The 17871-nt window shown below is 44.1% G+C and overlaps 1 protein-coding gene across 1 annotated transcript in view; it reads left to right on the top strand.

The window, feature by feature from the left end:
- The window catches only part of PCARE (photoreceptor cilium actin regulator), a 155373-nt gene that overhangs the window by 135858 nt on the left and 1644 nt on the right, over positions 1 to 17871 (top strand). The window lies entirely within an intron of this gene.

Genomic DNA, 17871 nt, shown 5'->3' with positions numbered 1-17871 from the left:
ATATTCTGGTAATTCACCATAGAAACGGCCACCAGCAACTAGCAGCCCCTATTGCTAGAAGTGGGCAAGCCCTTGAAAGCTCAAGCCTGCTCTGAGCCAGATACCCAGCACTGGCTCATCTCAGGGTCCGTGTGGACCTACGAACTCAACAGAACCCAAGCCCAAACCCTCCCTATTAGCAGTGGGCTGTGGATGCTCAAACCAACATTGTGGAAAAAAAATACGGACATATTATAGTATTAACGTTTTGCCTTTCTCGTGTTCTTTGTACAGATTGCGCAAGGTCGGAGAACCGAGCGTTTTAAACTTCCAAAGCAGTGTCCCCTGACGAAGGGCGTATCCCGCCCGAAATGCATTGGGTCTCAAATAAAGCACTGCTTTGAATGAACCGTGGCATCTGTCGTGCGTAAACTAGAGGCTTGGATGGGCACAGTTTAAACACAAGAAACTTGGAAAATCGCCATATGAACCCCGCAAGTGGAACAGTGAATGTATAGAACAAAAAAACTTGAGTTAAAGTATGGAGTAATTGGACTAGATGGATGAACTGATGGTCAAAAAATGGAATCATGAGCCGAGTAGGCGCTATAAATGCTGTGCATCTGGTTTGAGGCGGAAATATGCCTCATTTTGCTGTCACGGCTTTGTACAGGGTCATCATCAGGACGGAAACAAGGGGGAAACACTCATTGGATAGTGCCCATGCAGTAAATGCTAAACGTTAAATTCTGAAATGGATCCACAAATCATAGCTCACAACACCAAGGAAACAGACAAAAGTGTGCTATAAATGTATGGTAGAGAATGGTCCATTAATGGTCCAATGACTGTGGAATGTAAACATCTGATGGTTGATATCTTTGCAACAATGGACATTATTATAGTATACTGTGTATGTGTAATTCAGGAGCCTGCAGCTCTTTATTAGAGTCTAGATTATACAACTGTGCATCCTCCAGAGTCACTGTTGATGTATATATTGTACAGCACTAGCCCACTTCTCACTCATTTACCTCACATCCACTGTTCGTTATGTCATTTGGGAAACACCGCTTTAATTATACATGATATCTGAGCCCGATTAACTTGCTTACGTATATTTATAAATAATTTGTATTTGAAAAAATTGTATATGCTCTAGTAAAAACCAACCCTCTGATGGTTTTTCGCTGGTTTTCTGGAAGATGAGGTATACACTTCCCCCTTAAGGAAACATTGTTTCCTTTATCATTATACCACCCAGGTCCCAGGGTTATTGGGTTGCCCCTTGTTTTATATATATATATATCCTATACAGATGGGGGACCTTAAGCTTTCTGTCAGTGTAGCTCCAGTTGGCACCAACAACGGAAGATTGCTGAACACCCAAACGAGATAGGGGTCAACAGAGTAAAGCCATCACAGCACCTGTTTCATTTAGAGCGGATATTATGATGTTTTTTTCTGGCCATCACTGAAAAGAAAACATTATTAACCCCCAGGAACTTCCAGGGCATGTGGATCATTTGTTTTTTGTTTTTTATAATCAAACTTCTGCTTTGGGGTAAGTAGTGGACTCCCTCTGTTCATTACAGGTTCCAGACCCAGTGACGGGATCACAGGAGCTCTGTGACAAGATTTCAACCGTTTTCTACATTAAAATCGATGAGATTGCTTCTCACTTGGAAACGCAGAAACAATCTTTAGGGAATCACACTATAGAGGCTCTCACCAACTTAGACGTCTGGTCTAAAAATCCCACCAAGACTCTATCTAACTTCCCGTTGATCACACTTGACAACCTTAACTCACTGCTAAATAGGACCAAATCTTCCGCCCCTTTGGACCCCTGCCCTCTTCGAGTGATGAAGGAGTGTAGGGACACACTACTTCCTCCTCTGCTGGAGGTAATGAATAGTGCCCTGTTGCACGGGGTTTTTCCTTCAGCCTGGAAGAAAGCGATTGTTAAGCCACTACTAAAAAAACCCTCTCTTGACCCCACCATCTTAAAAAATTTCCTACCCATATCCCTACTTCCTGCCCCCGCCAAAATGCTTGAAACCCCCCTGAATTCGCACTTGTCTGCTTTCCTTGACTCTACTGGGTTCTTAGATCAGACCCAGCATGGGTTCAGGAAACTACATAGTACGGAGTCTGCACTCACTATGGTGACAAATAACATCCGAATGAAAGTGAATCAGGGACAGACAACGCTGCTGGTTTTACTCGATCTGACCGCAGCATTCGACACGCTATCTCCTTCAATTCTAACATCTCGTTTGAGGGATATAGGTGTGGAGGGACCCGCTTTGAGCCTTCTGTCCTCTTTTTTAGATCTTAGAGAACAGAGGGTCAAACTCGGAGAATACCTCTCCCCTGCTACATCATTGCAATGTGGGGAACCACAGGGGTCGGCTCTAAGCCCGACCCTATTTAACATTTATGTGGCCCCACTAGCGAGACTAGTAAAAGCGCAGGGTATGGAAGTAGCGTCATATGCAGACGGCACTAAGATCATGGTGTCACTGGCCCAGCCGGTCAGCACCTCTGCGTCCAGCTTCAGGAGTTGCATGCAATCAGTCTCTGACTGGATGATACTCAACTCCTTGAGGCTGAATGGTGATAAGACCGAGGTGCTGATCTTTGGAAGGGACCAGGATATATGGTCGAATGAATGGTGGCCGACATCCCTGGGAACATGCCCGGTTCCCTCTCATTCAGCCAGATATTTAGGGGTTATCTTTGATACCTCACTGGCAATGACCCTTCAGGTCAACAGAGCGGTGGCTACTTGCTGGGGAATCATCAAAATTCTCAGACGAATAGTTCACTACCTTTCTCCCCAAGCTAGAAAACAGACAGTAGTTGCGCTGGTCGGTTCAAGATTGGATTACTGCAACTCACTATATGCAGAGATCAATAAGGGACTGATCCAGCGCCTACAAATAGTACAGAACGGGGCTGCAAGATTTGTATTAGACATTCCCCGCTCCTCCTCTGCAACTCCAGCTAGAAAGAGCCTCCACTGGCTTCCTATAGAGCACCGTATCTCCTTTAAAATCATTTGTCTGGTACACAGGGCTCTGAAAGCTGGAACATCTGATGGGCTGGGATCTCTTCTTTCTGGCTATGTCCCTAGCAGATGTTTACGTTCATCACAACATAATCTTTTGGTGATCCCCCGGACTAAGAAGTCCAGATGGGGAGGAAGAGCCTTCTCCATAGTTGCTCAACGTCTTTGGCATGCACTTCCATTGGAACTTAAGTCCCTATCCTCTTTTCCCCTTTTTAAAAAGGCTCTTAAAACATGGTGCTTCAAGAAAGCCTATCAGTAATTTTACTCTCTGGACGTGAAAATAATTTTTGGTTAGGCGCCTTGATGCCCTATGGGCTAAGTCTGCGCGTTATAAATTTGCTTTCATTTCATTTAATTTCATTTCATTTCATTTCATTTATAATCCTCCTTAAGGCTTTGTATATCAGTCATCGCAGCATGCAGGGAAAGGAACCTAGCTACTTACATAGCCTAATGTCACCTTATAATTCCACAAGGGCCCTGCGGTCCCTGGGGACGGGCAGGTCAAAATCCCAGTATTTAAAAGAGCAAGAATTGGTGGTAGAGCATTCTGCTACCTTGCCGCTAAACACTGGAAGACCCTCCTCTATGCTCTCTGGATGCAACCAGCAGAGAATTTCTTTCGGAGAAAATTAAAAACACGTCTCTTCAAGAGATAGACTTACCACCTTGCTTAAATTTACTGTTACAAAGCGGGCAAAGAACTTTGCAGCGTGGGGACACACTAGTTAGTGTAACCAGGCGCTTTACAAGCTCATTTATTATTATTATTATTATTTATTTAAAAAAAAGAAATTTAAACCTACGGCAGTGTCCACTAAACCTTTTGTACTCTAAAAAGAAACCACCATGATGGCGGTTCTTTCAAGATACAGAAATGACGGATGGGCCAGCAGTTATCTCTAAATTTGATAGACGGAGTACCATCGGGATCGCAGAGGTAACGTCCTCTATCATAGGGGTAGATGTGAAAAGAGATATCATGTTCCTGCCTGGGAAAGAAGTCTAAGGCCATCTAGAATGAGGGGCTCTAGGAAGGTGTACACTATAAGACCAAGCATTAGAAGTGCAAAAGGTCTCACTTTTTTTTCAGTTAGAGCTATTGGCGTTGTAAATGGCAAAGTGGGTTGGATTGGAATTGTTAGTTGTGTAATTGTGTGGCGTGTAATTGTGAGGTGTGGAGGGGATTTGTGTAGTGTAAATATGTGGTGTGGTGTGCAGTGAAAATATGTGTATGGTAATTAAGTGATGTAGAGCGCAGTGGTATAAAGTTGTGTATAGTGGCACAGAGTGGCACTGCGTATATTGCAGTGGAATAGAGTGCAGTGAGGTGGAGTGGCACAGATTGTAAAAGAGTGGCTTAGAGTGGTGTAGTACAGAGTATACAGAGTGTAGTGGCAAACCGTAGATTGTTATAGAGTGGAGTGGTATAGAGTAGAGTGGATTGGCGTAGAGTGCAGTGCCACAGCAGTAATCTTTTTAAAAAAACGTAAACTAAATCACTAGTTACAACCCTAAATTAAACAATGGCAATGCAGAACTAGTTATGGCTAAAGTTATGTAGCTTGTTCACTGGTTTCACCTACACCTGCACCCAGCCTTAGCTTTGCTTATTATGACCCACAGTTAGTCGGCTGGATGCTGCGCTGTCAGAGAAAGCTCCTGCTTTTTATGCTTAATTTGAGTGGAGAAGAAGGTGGGCAGGGGAAAAATTATGTGGCGCTGTACTCATTGGACAGAACAGCCTTCTTCAGGACTGAGGAACAAAGGATTTGAGTCTCAGCTGTTGCTTAAACATAACATTGTGATTCTGAGCAAATTATTCAAGTCTTATTTGTGTGGTCATTGCAAAAACAGGTTTTTATCAAAGTGCTTTTCCCTAGTTGTGTGTGCTACCGAAAACAAAGACGGCTTGTAACCAGTGGTCGAATTGGAGATAAAAAAGTAGGGGAACTATGGGTGGAGAATCGGGGGTGGGAATACCCAAAGATTGGATCAGTGGGCGGAGTCAGGGGTGTGTCTAGAAATAGCAAAACATACCATTTTTAGTACGTTTAGCATTTCACTGACCAGTTACAGCTTATAACGTTATTTAATTCAAACAATGGATAAACATGCTTATTTGAGGTTTAATTCAGGAAAAAGCAAACATTCATAGGGAATACAGGTTTATGAAAAGCGTGTGAAATATAAGCAGGAACAACATGTTACCTTAATGCTTTTACTCTTGTTGTTTAGAAATCCATTAGTATTTTTTCTCTCAAACATTGAGGACATGAATACAGGGCTCCTCCTGTACACATGTGTTAAGCGGGGCTCAGAAGAGAAAGAGACTCTTCAGGAGAATCTAGACTCACAGAAACCCACAAAGGCTCCTTCATATTCATGTCAGCCAGCTAGCTGCTCACTCAAAATATAGCAAAAAGAACAACTGGTGGACAGAATGCAGAACAATGTCATACATTCACCCCAGTACAGAGCATATCAGCCCGAATGAGTGGTGCAGAGTTTATTATCCGGAAAATATGCCGAACAGAGAATAGCTCCGTGAAATGGCCTAAGACCCTAAAATAATGTTAATAACATATGCAATAAAAAGGCAGGTCAAGGGCTTCAAGACTGCACGTTGGTATCTTGCGATATAAGGTATATCCAGGTAGTTCACTAACAGCAGAGCTTTGGCCAATAAATGAGTGGTGGTATGGCAGGCAAGCAAGTGTTGTGGAAGGGGGAGGGGGACGGCAAGGGGAGAGCAAGTGACGTGGGAAGTTGTGAGGCGTTGTGCTGGCAGACCTGGACATGTTGGTATGGACTTTGGCGCCGGTTGACGAATCTTCGCAAAATTTTCAAAACTAATGGGGCGCTCCATTCAGCTCCTGTCTTGACTGTTTCGGGGTGATTAGTCAAGCGGGGGCCGATAAAAAAGGGGGGTTCCAAAACGTGTTTTCTCCATGTTAATTTCCATAGGAAACGTTTGTTGCGGCTACAGCTGAAGGGAATTACACCAAATTTGGCAGAGAGATAGCTGTGCACCCTTTGCTTTAAATGGTGTAAATCCATTATGTAGTTCCTGAGAAATTCAAAAGTACAGCAAATTATATTTCTGGTGACCGTGGTGGATGCGTGAACCCTCCCGATCACATGCTTGTCTCTGATTGGCTGCCAACACTTCAAACCAAGAAGTGTTGGCAGCCATCTTGTGACTCGCTAAATCCAGTCACAAGAAAAAAAGGAAGTTAATGATTAAAAAAAGAAAAGAGGGCATGGTAGAAACACCCTGACCCCTAGGCCTAGTCAGGGGGCCCCACAGGGACCCCAGGGCCATAAAAAGCCTTTTTTTAAAAAATATTTTGGGAGCACAGCACCCACCAAATATTTGGCCATGCCCCGGGGGATGGAGTCCCCGGGGCCAAAATCGTTGTTTTTAAAAAAATTAAAAATAAACAAAATACCGCAGGCCCTGGGACATGGGGTCCCCAGGGCCCACAAAATATTGAGAGAAGGGGGGGCCACACAGCCCCCCTTCAAACAAAAAAAAGCTGCCATCTCGCTGGAAGCCCCGCCCCCTCCCTGCACCACTCTGCAAACATGCCTCCTGGTGCGTTCTGTGCGTGATGGGGTATTATGTCACCTAGAATCAATTATTTTTACCACGCATTCCTTTACCATGAATTATCGTGATAAAGGAATGTATGGTAAACCACCCCCTTGAAACTATTCCAGACCCCACCCACTCCCTAAAATATACCCCGTAAGCCCCCACCTCCCAACCCCTAAAAAGTTATACAAACCCCCAACCTCCTAATAACTAACACTAACCCCTCCCACCCCCTAAAAACTAACACTAACCCCGCCTACCCCTTAAAATGTAACTCGATCCCCTCACACCCTCTTAAAAAATATCAGGAACCCTCCCCCCTAAAAACCAATACAAACCCTCCCACCCCCTTAAAACGAACTCAAATCTCCCACCCCCTAAACACTAACAAATACCCCTCCCACCCCCTAAAAACAATCACAACCTCCCCAACCCCTAAAAACTAATACCAACCCCCAACCCCTAATAACTAACACTAACCACACCCACCCCCTGAAAACTAACACTAACCATTCCCACCACCTGAAATCAAACTCAAACCCCTCACACCCCCTAAAAACTAATAAAACCCCCACCCCCTAAAAACTAATACGAATCCCCCACCCCTTAAAATCTACCCCAAACCCTCCCACCCCCTAAAAACTAACACCCAACCCTCCCTCCCCATCCCGGAATATCTCTTACCTCTCCTGTTCCTCCGATACTCCTCTGGACTCTCCATCTAGAACACTAGACCATCTTAGCCTGAACCACTCACATGCATGGTTCTGGCTAAGTCGTTGTTACTGCAAGTCGTTGTTAAGGTATTGCCCTCTAGTCGAATGCAGACAGCCCCGCCGACTCAGAGAAAGTCGATGTTGAAGCCACATTCACCGGCGTCAAAGATGTTGGCAACGACAAAGGTGCAGTCGACCCTCTCTGCATCAAAGAGAACGATGTCAACGCAGCCATCAAAGTCCCCAGGGTCGACGTTGATTTGTGGACCATCTGGAAATGTCTTTAAATGTTCTCCAACCTTACCCAGTTCTTCTTCGGCAAGGACTGTGTATGACCTCGTCACATTTAATGATGTTTTAATAGGAGGGGCAGCAGGTATTGTTGCTGATCTGACCAGTGAGGGGTTTGAACACTCTGCTGATAAATGGCATCTGATCAAGACCCTCTTTTCCTCAGGTAGGATCCGACACCTGACTATGTCATCGTTGCTGCTGCAAGAAACTTCTTTCCAGGGTCATTCTCTTCCATAGTACTCCCGGTTAAAGGCAGCCAACAAATGCACTCACTGGATAAAAAGATGAGTAACACCTCTGCATCTTTTTTTAAAGTGGCCAGCATCTCCGCCTTACTGGGGAAGTACAACAGATCTCTCTGGGACTCACTATCCAGATTCACTGAGAGGTTGCCTAAAGAGGACAGGCAAGATTTCAAGGAGATCCTTCAAGAGGGTAACCTGGTGGCTAATCAAGTCATTAGTGTAGCCGCTGATGCCTCAGATCTCATGGCTCATAGATACTCTCATAGCATCTGTGCACAGCAATCTTCCTGGTTACTTCTTACAGGTCTCAAACCTGAAGCCCAACACTGCATATTAAATTTGCCATTCACCGGCACCTCATTAATCAGCACACATGCAGATGATGAGATGGCAAAAATAAAGACAGACCTTGACACCCTCAGAGCTGTGGGCCTTGCAAAACGCAGAGTTCCGCCCCTACAACCGTTACTCCTATCAGCAGAGTGTTCAAACCCCTCACTGGTCAGATCAGCAACAATACCATTCTCACAGACCTGCTCGAGGAAGAGGGGCTCCTTATCCATTAGCCTCAACATCAAAAACACCAGAGAAGCAATGAGCATTTGCTTTCCCTTTCTCCGTTTCCCACTCCGATGGGCGGGGGAAGTATTGTTACGCACCTGGACAAGTGGCGAAAGATTAAAAACGACAAGTGTGTCCTGAATATTCTTCAAAATAGTTACTCCATCAGGTTGAAGACCACCCACTGCATAAAATGTCCATATATCAATAGGTCTTGCTACAAGAAGTCAACACACCATTCCAGAAAGACTCCATCGAAGAAGTCCCAGCCTGCCAACAAAGGCTAGGAATGTATTCACGCTACTTTCTGGTTCAGAAAAAAGTCAGAATCGGGAGTACAGATTCATTCTAGACTTACGACTCTTGAACAAGTTTATCCGCAATGTAAAGTTCAGAATGTTTGCCTTCCACCAGATCTACCCACAGCTCCACCAAGTGGACTGGATGTGTGCGATCGATCTTCAGGATGCTTACTTCCACAATCTCATCAAGAAACACAGGAAGTTCCTCTGCCTCAAAGTAGCATCCACGCACTACCAATACAAGGTCTGGCTCTTCGGGTTCAAGTCAATGCCTCGTATGTTCTCCAAGTGCATAGCGGTGATAGCGGCATACCTGTGGAGGTGAAAAATCTTTGTCTATCCATACTTAGACGACTGGGTAATCAAAAGTTCCTCCACTAACTCTGGATCATCTACATACCTGCATCCAAGCTCTGTAAGAGTCAGGACTACAAATTAAGTTCGAGAAATCCACACTGATTCCTACTCAAACCATACATTACCTGGGAGCAATCCTGGATATAAAAAATGCAAGAGTGTATCCTTCATAGGAGAGACTATCCTCAATCAACAGGAAATGCCTCACTCTCCTCCTATCCATCGGCCAGGCAAGCAGCCTCTCTCCTAGGTTCGATGGCTTCTTGCATCTACATCGGTCCCAATGTCAGGCTACACATGCAACGGCTCGAGTAAACACTCTCAGTTCTTGGGCCTCTGGGAAGACAGAGTGATCCTCTCACAGATGGCCAAGGAACTGCTTCAATGTTGGATGCGGTGTCGTCATACCAATATAGGAGTCCCTTTTCAACAGGAACTTCCCACACAGATGCTTACTACAGTACTTCCCTCCAGGGTTGGGGAGCCCTGCCCATAGGGGTTTTCTTCATGTTCAAGTCTGTGGTCGGACCAAGAGAAACTATACAATATCAACATGCTGAAACTGAGGGCAGTCCATCTCGCACTCAAGTATTTGTACCCGTCCATACATACAGACTCCCTCCTAGTACAGAAAGACAATACGACAACAATGCACTATCTGAAAAAGCAGAGAGGAACTCGATCAAGTCCCCTGTCTATGGAAGCTCAAGCCATTATATGGAAGTGGCTACTAGACAGATACCTGACCATCTCAGCTATCCACCTATCAGACAAACTAAATGTTCAGGCAGACTTTCTCATTCGCAACTTCGACAAAGCTCTTGACTGGATACTAAATGAAGAAGTTGCGCAAGACATTTTCCAACAATGGGGAACGCCGCAAACCGATCTGTTTGCAGACGAAACGAACAGAAAATGCCACAACTTCGCATCTAGGTTCTCCCAACAAGGATCGAAGGGTCGAAGGGGAATGCTCTTTTGATAAACTGGTCAGAGACATTTTTATTTTTATTTTTTTTGTCCTCATTTACCACCATGGATTCAAGTGTAGCCCCAGTCGGTATTACGCTTCTGTCACAGGTTATAAACCTGGCAGGGCATGGTTATAAGGATCAACCAGGAACCATATGCCCTCAGAAGGGTCATACCCTTCGAGACCCACACATAGAAACCCAAAAAAGAGTTAAAAGCACAAGCTCAGCCAAGACCAGGTGGAAATGCAACCGTTGAGACCCAGACCTCCAGATGGAACAGGCTGTGGGGTAGGGGGGCTCTGGGGGCGTGTGTGTGTTCGATAAAACCACTGGTGTATAATCATAGGACCGGGGGGTGGGGGGGGGGGAAACCCCGGCCAACTCAATGGCCCCAAGCCAGCTGATGTCTAAATGTTCTTTTAACCTGACTGCCAGATCTTGCTAGATCTAATCTAAAAACTTGCAAAACAGACACCTGCCAATCCATAAATGAAGGGGGAGCAGGGTCCTTCCATCTTCTACAGATCTCCCTGCGGGCAAGTAGGATGGAATAAAACAGTAAGCTCTTTGCTTGCCCCTGAACATCAGCAGAAACCCCAAAGATGACAAGTGGGAGATCCAGGTTTATTTGCTTTCCTAATGATGCAGAGAGTATGTAACTTATAGCATCCCAAAAAGAAGCGAGGCAGGGACATTCGAAAAACATGTGGGCGTCTGATGCCGTGGGCAAACCACACTTAGCACAGACTACAGGATTCCCTTGTGAGATTTTTGTAAGCCTGAGAGGGGAATAGTATGCCCTATGGAGCGTGAACAACTGATTTCTACGCAACCAAGCAGGTTTAACGATGTCCCATAAAACTTTACACAATGTATTCCATAGATCATCTACATCGCGTCCCACCATGGTAGATCCCCAAAGCTGGTCTGGTTCACCATCCACTTCCTCCAAGATAGGCTTATACCAGAGGGAAACTTCCTTTTTTAGCCGGCGGAGTATCTGCCAGTTGGGATATCAGGAGGCTATAACCTCCAATAGGAAACCTGTTTGCCAAACACAGCCGTACAAGAAATGACTGAGTCCAACCCACCATCTGCATATACTTGAACCTCGAAAAATTTGGCCCAATCCTTCCTCTCAGGCACTCCCATGGAAGGAGATTACCATCCATAAATAAATCCCCCCAAACCACCAACTCGGCTTCTTTAAGTGGAACAACCAAAGTATGGAAGGCCCCAAAGGGGTGCCCTACTACCATAGTAACTGGTTTTTATAGTAACCATTCATTTTGATCTTCTTAAAAAAATGTTGGTTGCCAAATTTAAACAAAAAACCTGACTGGCTAAAACCTTCCCCATTAAGTAAAGCTGAGAATAAAGAACCAACACCACCATCTACAGGCATCTTTAGAATCATTCGGGCATGGGAGAGCTGGAATGCCCAAGCGTATATCTGTAGATCAGGAGCAACCAGCCCACCCTTCTCCCTACGCCTCCTAAGTTTCTTCCAGGCAATCCTTGGAAGGTGCTTATTACAAACAAAGGACGTGATGTCCGCCTGCAATTTAGCTATTAAGGAGGGATCAAAATAAAGAGGAATGGTATTAAATAAAAAAGTGAGTTCGAATTGGATCGATGCACTGCCAGTTATTGACTTCTCTGTTTTTATTTTACTCAAATTTGGTGGTGCACCGGAAGGTGGCGTCGAGTGTCCAACGACGTCTAAATTATTCAAATTAGGAAGTGAGACTAGAGGTTCTCTAGCGTCATCCCTTCACAGGCACTCTTTGGTTTGTCTCCAGTTCGCGGTGAATGCTGGTTGAAAAAGTCTGCATTCAAACTTCGGTTCTCTTCTTCATTCGCGCCGGTACCGGAGAACCGAAGTTTGAATGCAGACTTTTTCAACCAGCATTCACCGCGAACTGGAGTTTCCAGTCATTGTCGTTTTCCCTGATGAAGGGCATGTAGTTTAATGCCCGAAATGCAGTGGATGTTTGACAATGACAGAGTTTGAGATATGAAACACATTTGATCATTGAATGAAAGAATATAAAGTATGATTATAACTTACATCACTCTAATGGAATGAAATAAAGAAACCTATGAACAATTGAACTAAAAGAGTGAAAGTCTTCTTGTACATGGGAGACAAACCAAAGAGTGCCTGTGAAGGGATGACGCTAGAGAACCTCTAGTCTCACTTCCTAATTAAATAAAAAAGACATTTCGGGTAAAATGGCCATTTTGACCAGGTTTACTCTCCCTAACAGGGATAGTGGTAGCTGGGCCCAGGATCGCATTAACTGGCGACATACCGTTGCTACTGCTGAGAAATTAGAACCTACTAACTGGTTTATATCTTTCGTTATATTTACCCTCAGATAGCGCATAGATGTTCCTGGCTGTATACTGATTTCACAGTGGTCATCGTTCCAAATCAATACCTCAGTTTTTGATGCATTCACTTCGTACACAGATAGTTCCCCAAATTGTTGTGCTACCTCCAATACTGCTGGGATTGCGGTTTGTGCCTCTGACGAAAAGATGAGTACATCCTCCGCATAAAGGGCAACCTTCCTCTCCCACCCCCTATAAGAAAAGGACTTAATGCTCATATCATCCCTCAAGCACTGAGCGAGGGGCTCGATGTACAAATCGAGTAGGAGAGGGGAGAGTGGACAGCCCTGTCTCGTCCCCTTCGAAATATTAAAGGGGTCCAATAATAATCCATTAACCAGTACCCGTGCAGTAGGGTTCTGATATAAAAGGTTGATGGCTCGCCGAAATCCACCCCCAACGTTGACCTTAGCCAAGGCCACCGACAGGTAGATCCAATTTTCCCTGTCAAAGGCCTTGGTGGCATCCAACGTTATGGCAACCAGAGGGAGAGACTCAGCTATAGCTATGTCTATAGCGCCAATTAAATCATATGTTAGTTCAAAAAGCTGGCGCCCCTTAACAAACCCTTTCTGGTCTTGGTGTAACACATTAGGAGCAACTGCAGCCAGCCTCCTTGTCAAAACAGTAGTAAAGATCTTGTAATCTACGTTTAAGATCGAAATTGGTCTATAAGACCCACAGGAGGAGGCTGGCTTATCAGGTTTAAGAATCAGGGTAATGGAAGCGCTATTCCAAGATTCGGGGGAAGCTGGCCGTCCCGCAAAATTTGGTTAAATAATATAGTGAGAGATGGTACTATTTCATGTTCTTATAACTTAAAAATTTCTGCTGGAAGCCCATCAGGCCCGGCCGCTTTCCCTTTCTTGCTATTTCCGATGTCTGACCTACCTCTTCCTCAGAGATCTCGCTGTCCAGGAGAATACTCTGCTCAACAGTAAGAGCCGGGAGAGAAATTCTACTCAACCAATCTTTAACTATTTCTGGAGAGATGTCTTTTTCTTCATAGTATATCTCCTTAAAAAACTCCCTAAAGGCCGATCTTATACCTTCATCCGAAGAGATTATATTGTTACTCGCTGTTATTGACACAATATTATTACGGGCCTGATCTGTTTTCGCCTTCCAAGCCAACAGCTTCCCAGCTCCTTCCCCATACTGAAAGTGAGCTAACTTGCTGGCCTCCCATCTCTGCTGAACTCTTTTGTCCAAGACAGAACCCAGCTGCACTTTAAGGGAAAGCAACTTGTCCTGGAGTGGTTTCAAAACTACATCACTAGAAGCTACGTTATTATCAATATCTGATTGTACACTAGCAATGTCTGCCTCAATAGACACAACTTCCTCCTTATATTGGTTTAGACGGAAAGATACTTTGCCTGTTATAAGCCCCCTCAAAAAAGCTTTAAAAGAGTCCCATACCACACCCAGTGCTGCAGAGCCAATGTTTATATTCATAAAACTTTGAGCTTCACCCCTAAGAAAAGAAACATCATCAGTATGTGAGAGGAGCGATCGATCAAATGACCATCCCCTGGGAAAAATAGTAGGGGACCCCTCAAGCTCCATGAATATTGCAGAGTGATCGGACAGATGAAGAGGGAGATACCTTATATCTTTAACCGAATTGATCAGTCTTTGACTAATCAGAACAAAATCTATTCTGGATTGATGATGGCGTTTATAAATCCTAAAAGAGATACCTTGTTGCTGTCCTGACCTTACTCTCCATATGTACACGTATCTGTATTGCTTCATGGAATTAAGTAGTGAAGTCCTAGAAAGGATAAGAGAACGACTGCTTGGTGATTTATCTAAATAAGGGTCCAAAACTATATTAAAATCCCCCGCCCAAATGATTGGCTCAGGGAAAACCAGAAGATGTGCCACTATGGACTCTAAAGAGGAGGGGTCATCGATATTAGGTCCATAGTACCCAACAAAGGTGAACTGTTTACCCAAGATAATAACTGTAGTGATGGCCCATCTGCCACCTGGGTCCACCATCTGAGTGATTAACCTAGCTTTAAGTTGTTTTTTAAAAATAATTGACACCCCTCTGATGTTCATATCTTGTGATGAGGATACTGCAAAATCGATCCACCTATTCTCCTTTACTAAAGCGAGGGATTCAGTGTGCGTCAAATGGGTCTCCTGAAGTATAACGACCTGAGCATCTGAATCCCGCAAATACTGCAGGATTTTTTTTGCTCTAGGTTTGGTGCGCAGGCCGTTTATGTTCCAGGAGATAACCTTAAAACACCCCATATATTATGTCCCAGACACTGACTAGAAGCCCCTGCACAAGGAATATGACCAATTCATACATTACCTGAGAAAATACTATCACAAACCAGATTACTAAATTAGGAAATCCAACATTATTCAGATGGACATTTTCCAACAATGGGGAACGCCGCAAACCGACCTGTTTGCAGACAAAACAAACAGAAAATGCCACAACTTCGCATCTAGGTTCTCCCAACAAGGATCGAAAGGGGAATGCTCTTTTGATAAACTGGGCAGAGACATTTTTATATGCATGTCCTCCCATTACCCTGATCCCAATGGTCGTCAACAAATTGTACAGAGCCAGAACCAGGATAATCCAGATTGCTTCGGAGTGGCCTCGCCAGTGGTGGTACCCATATTCCTTCACCTGTCCGAAAGACCAAGCAGGAAGTTGCCAAGCAGACCAGATCTTCTCTACAACTTAGAAGGGAAGATCTTCCACCCCAACCTCCCTCTCTGAGCTTGACAGCTTGGCTACTGAATTCCTGCAATATGGACACTTAGGGCTTTCACAAGACTGTAGGGACAGCTTGAAAGAGTCTATAAGGCCTTCTACCAGGAAATCATATGCTTTCAAATGGAGGCACTTCTATTTATGGTTTTCAAAGAATGGTCATCATCCTATCCTAGGTCAAGAATATGTGATCTTACCTTATCTAGTGCAACGTCTGGCCTGCAGTTTACATGCATAAAGGTACACCTTGCGGCTTTTACTGTCAACAGAAAGCCTCCCACACAGGCTTCCTTTTTACAAATGCCTGTAGTCAAAGACTTCCTAGAAGGTTTGAAAAGGTTTACCCACCTGCAAGAACACCTTCTCCCTCAAGGGAGCTCATTGTGGTTCTCTCAAAATTAATGTGCCCCCTTTTTGAACCCATACACAAAGCATCTTTACAACTCTTTACCTGGAAGACCACTTTCCTAGTCGCTATCACTTCGGCAACCAGAGTCAGGGAAATCCAGGCTCTTTGCGCAAAAGAACCTTATCTGGTTTTTCATGCAAACAGGGTGGCCATGAGAACACTTCCAAATTGTTTGCCTAATGTAAATTCTAATTTCCATATCCATCAGAGAAAACTCTCCGAACATTTTTTAGCATCCCTTCCACACCACCATATAGGGCTTTACACTCATTAGACCTTAAGAGAGTTCTTAGGTTTTACCTCGAAAAAACTAAGGAGATCAGACACTGTGGCTACTTGTTTATTAACTATGGTCCAATGCGCACTAGTTTAGCTTCTTCCAAGCAATCTATCTCTAAGTGGATAGTCTCTTGTATATCTCTCGCTTCCCAGTTAGCCAATAAGCACTTTCCTTGTAGACCTAGAGCTCATTCTACAAGGGGCACACCTTAGCTCGCCATTACTGTCTGGACTCAAACACTCAGGCAGATGTCCAAGTAGGGCAGGTTTCACTAAGAAACTTTTTTGGTTAACTGTGTTATTAGCTGCTAGTAACTATCTTGTATTCGGCCGCAGGGGTATAGGATGTGCTACCTATTCTATTCAGTGCTTATGACTATTGATGAGTATCCTGAGGAAGAGAAAGATAAGTTATCCGCAATCCAGCGGCGGCTGGCATGAATCGTAGTGGCAGGGCGGAGAGGTGTGGATGAGATAGAAAAAAGAATACACTTACCTAATTGCATCTCTCCTCCGTTGTCTCTCTAAGTATCTTCCAGCCAAAACAGAAGCAGGACGCACACAGGTTCCCCTAAGCCAATTACAACGTTGCACTGCAGCCGTGGTTTGGCGCTCAGACAGGCAGTGGGAGCCTGTGCATGTTCTCCACCCAGGCTGTATTACGCAAAGGCGCCATCATGCGAACTTACAGTGTTCCCACCACATCTCCCCCTACCCCTCTGTGAGCAGAGCATCCCTGCCCCCCAAAACCGGGTCAGCAGGGAATAATAAAATGATAATAATATAATGTTATTATCATTTTATTTTACCTTTTGTACACTGCTGAAAAGCAGTGAGGTGATGCTTCTCCGCCTGAGCGGAGGAGTGCCACTAATGTAATCCTAGTTCTCTTGCAGGGGAATACTCATTAAGGTAATAAGCAACCCTTCCTCCTCCTCGGATGAATACTTAACACAGCAGCTGTGAAATGGTTTATCCTCTGAATGTTTTCTTGTCACCGTACAAAAGTCCTGACCTAACTGTCACCTGAGGGCATGATGCGATTCAGGAGGTCTTGCAGGTCTTAAAGGTACAGTGCTCGTTTTCTCTGTTATGTTTTTCAATGCAGCCTACTGGCTAACAGTGCTTTTTATTCCCTTGCATTTTTTCTTTCAAATAAAGGGTTATGCTTTGCACTTTAAAGTGTTCATGTTCTGTATTGCTGAAATGTTGAATGTGTATGGTTCATTTTAAATGAAAAACTCAATGCAATTTGGGCATTTTGTATCCTCTATTTGCTTTAGGCTGGATGTATGACGTTACTCCGCATACCGTTACAACTACCTACCATTACAACGCGACCATTACAACGCATACCATTACAACGCATAGCGCTTTGGGGTGCTGGATAGTGGTAAGTATAATTTACTATTCTAACTCCAGTCCCCGTGGACCCTAGGGAAGGTGTTGGATAGTAAATTATACTTATTCCCTATCCTAGAGCGCCCCCCAGCGCAATGCGTTGTAATGGTATGCGTTGTAAAAGTCGCGTTGTAATGGCAGTGCGGAGTAAAAAATGCGTTGTAACAGGTGCATACCCTTTAGGCTGTATATATATATATATATATATATATATATATATATATATATATATATATATATATATATATATATATATATATATATATATATATATATGTTTTAGGCTATTACGTACTTTAGTACGATTTAAACATACATATATATTGCCTTTGATATGTGCTCCGGGGTCCCCGCACGTGGGACGGACTATTCCGTGCTCATAACTTTGATGAGTATTCCCCTGGAAAATAACTAGGATTGCAGGTAAGTAACTTATCATTACATTGTTATGTTTTGTTAAAAGATTTCTATTGTAAACCAAGCATCTTGTGGCCATCTTTACTTCAGCACGCTACTCATCATCAAGGTTACTCAAAT

The sequence above is a fragment of the Lissotriton vulgaris genome, chromosome 6 (assembly GCF_964263255.1).
Source record: "Lissotriton vulgaris chromosome 6, aLisVul1.2, whole genome shotgun sequence".
NCBI lineage: Eukaryota > Metazoa > Chordata > Amphibia > Caudata > Salamandridae > Lissotriton > Lissotriton vulgaris.
This window is presented reverse-complemented; position numbering and strand designations above follow the sequence as displayed.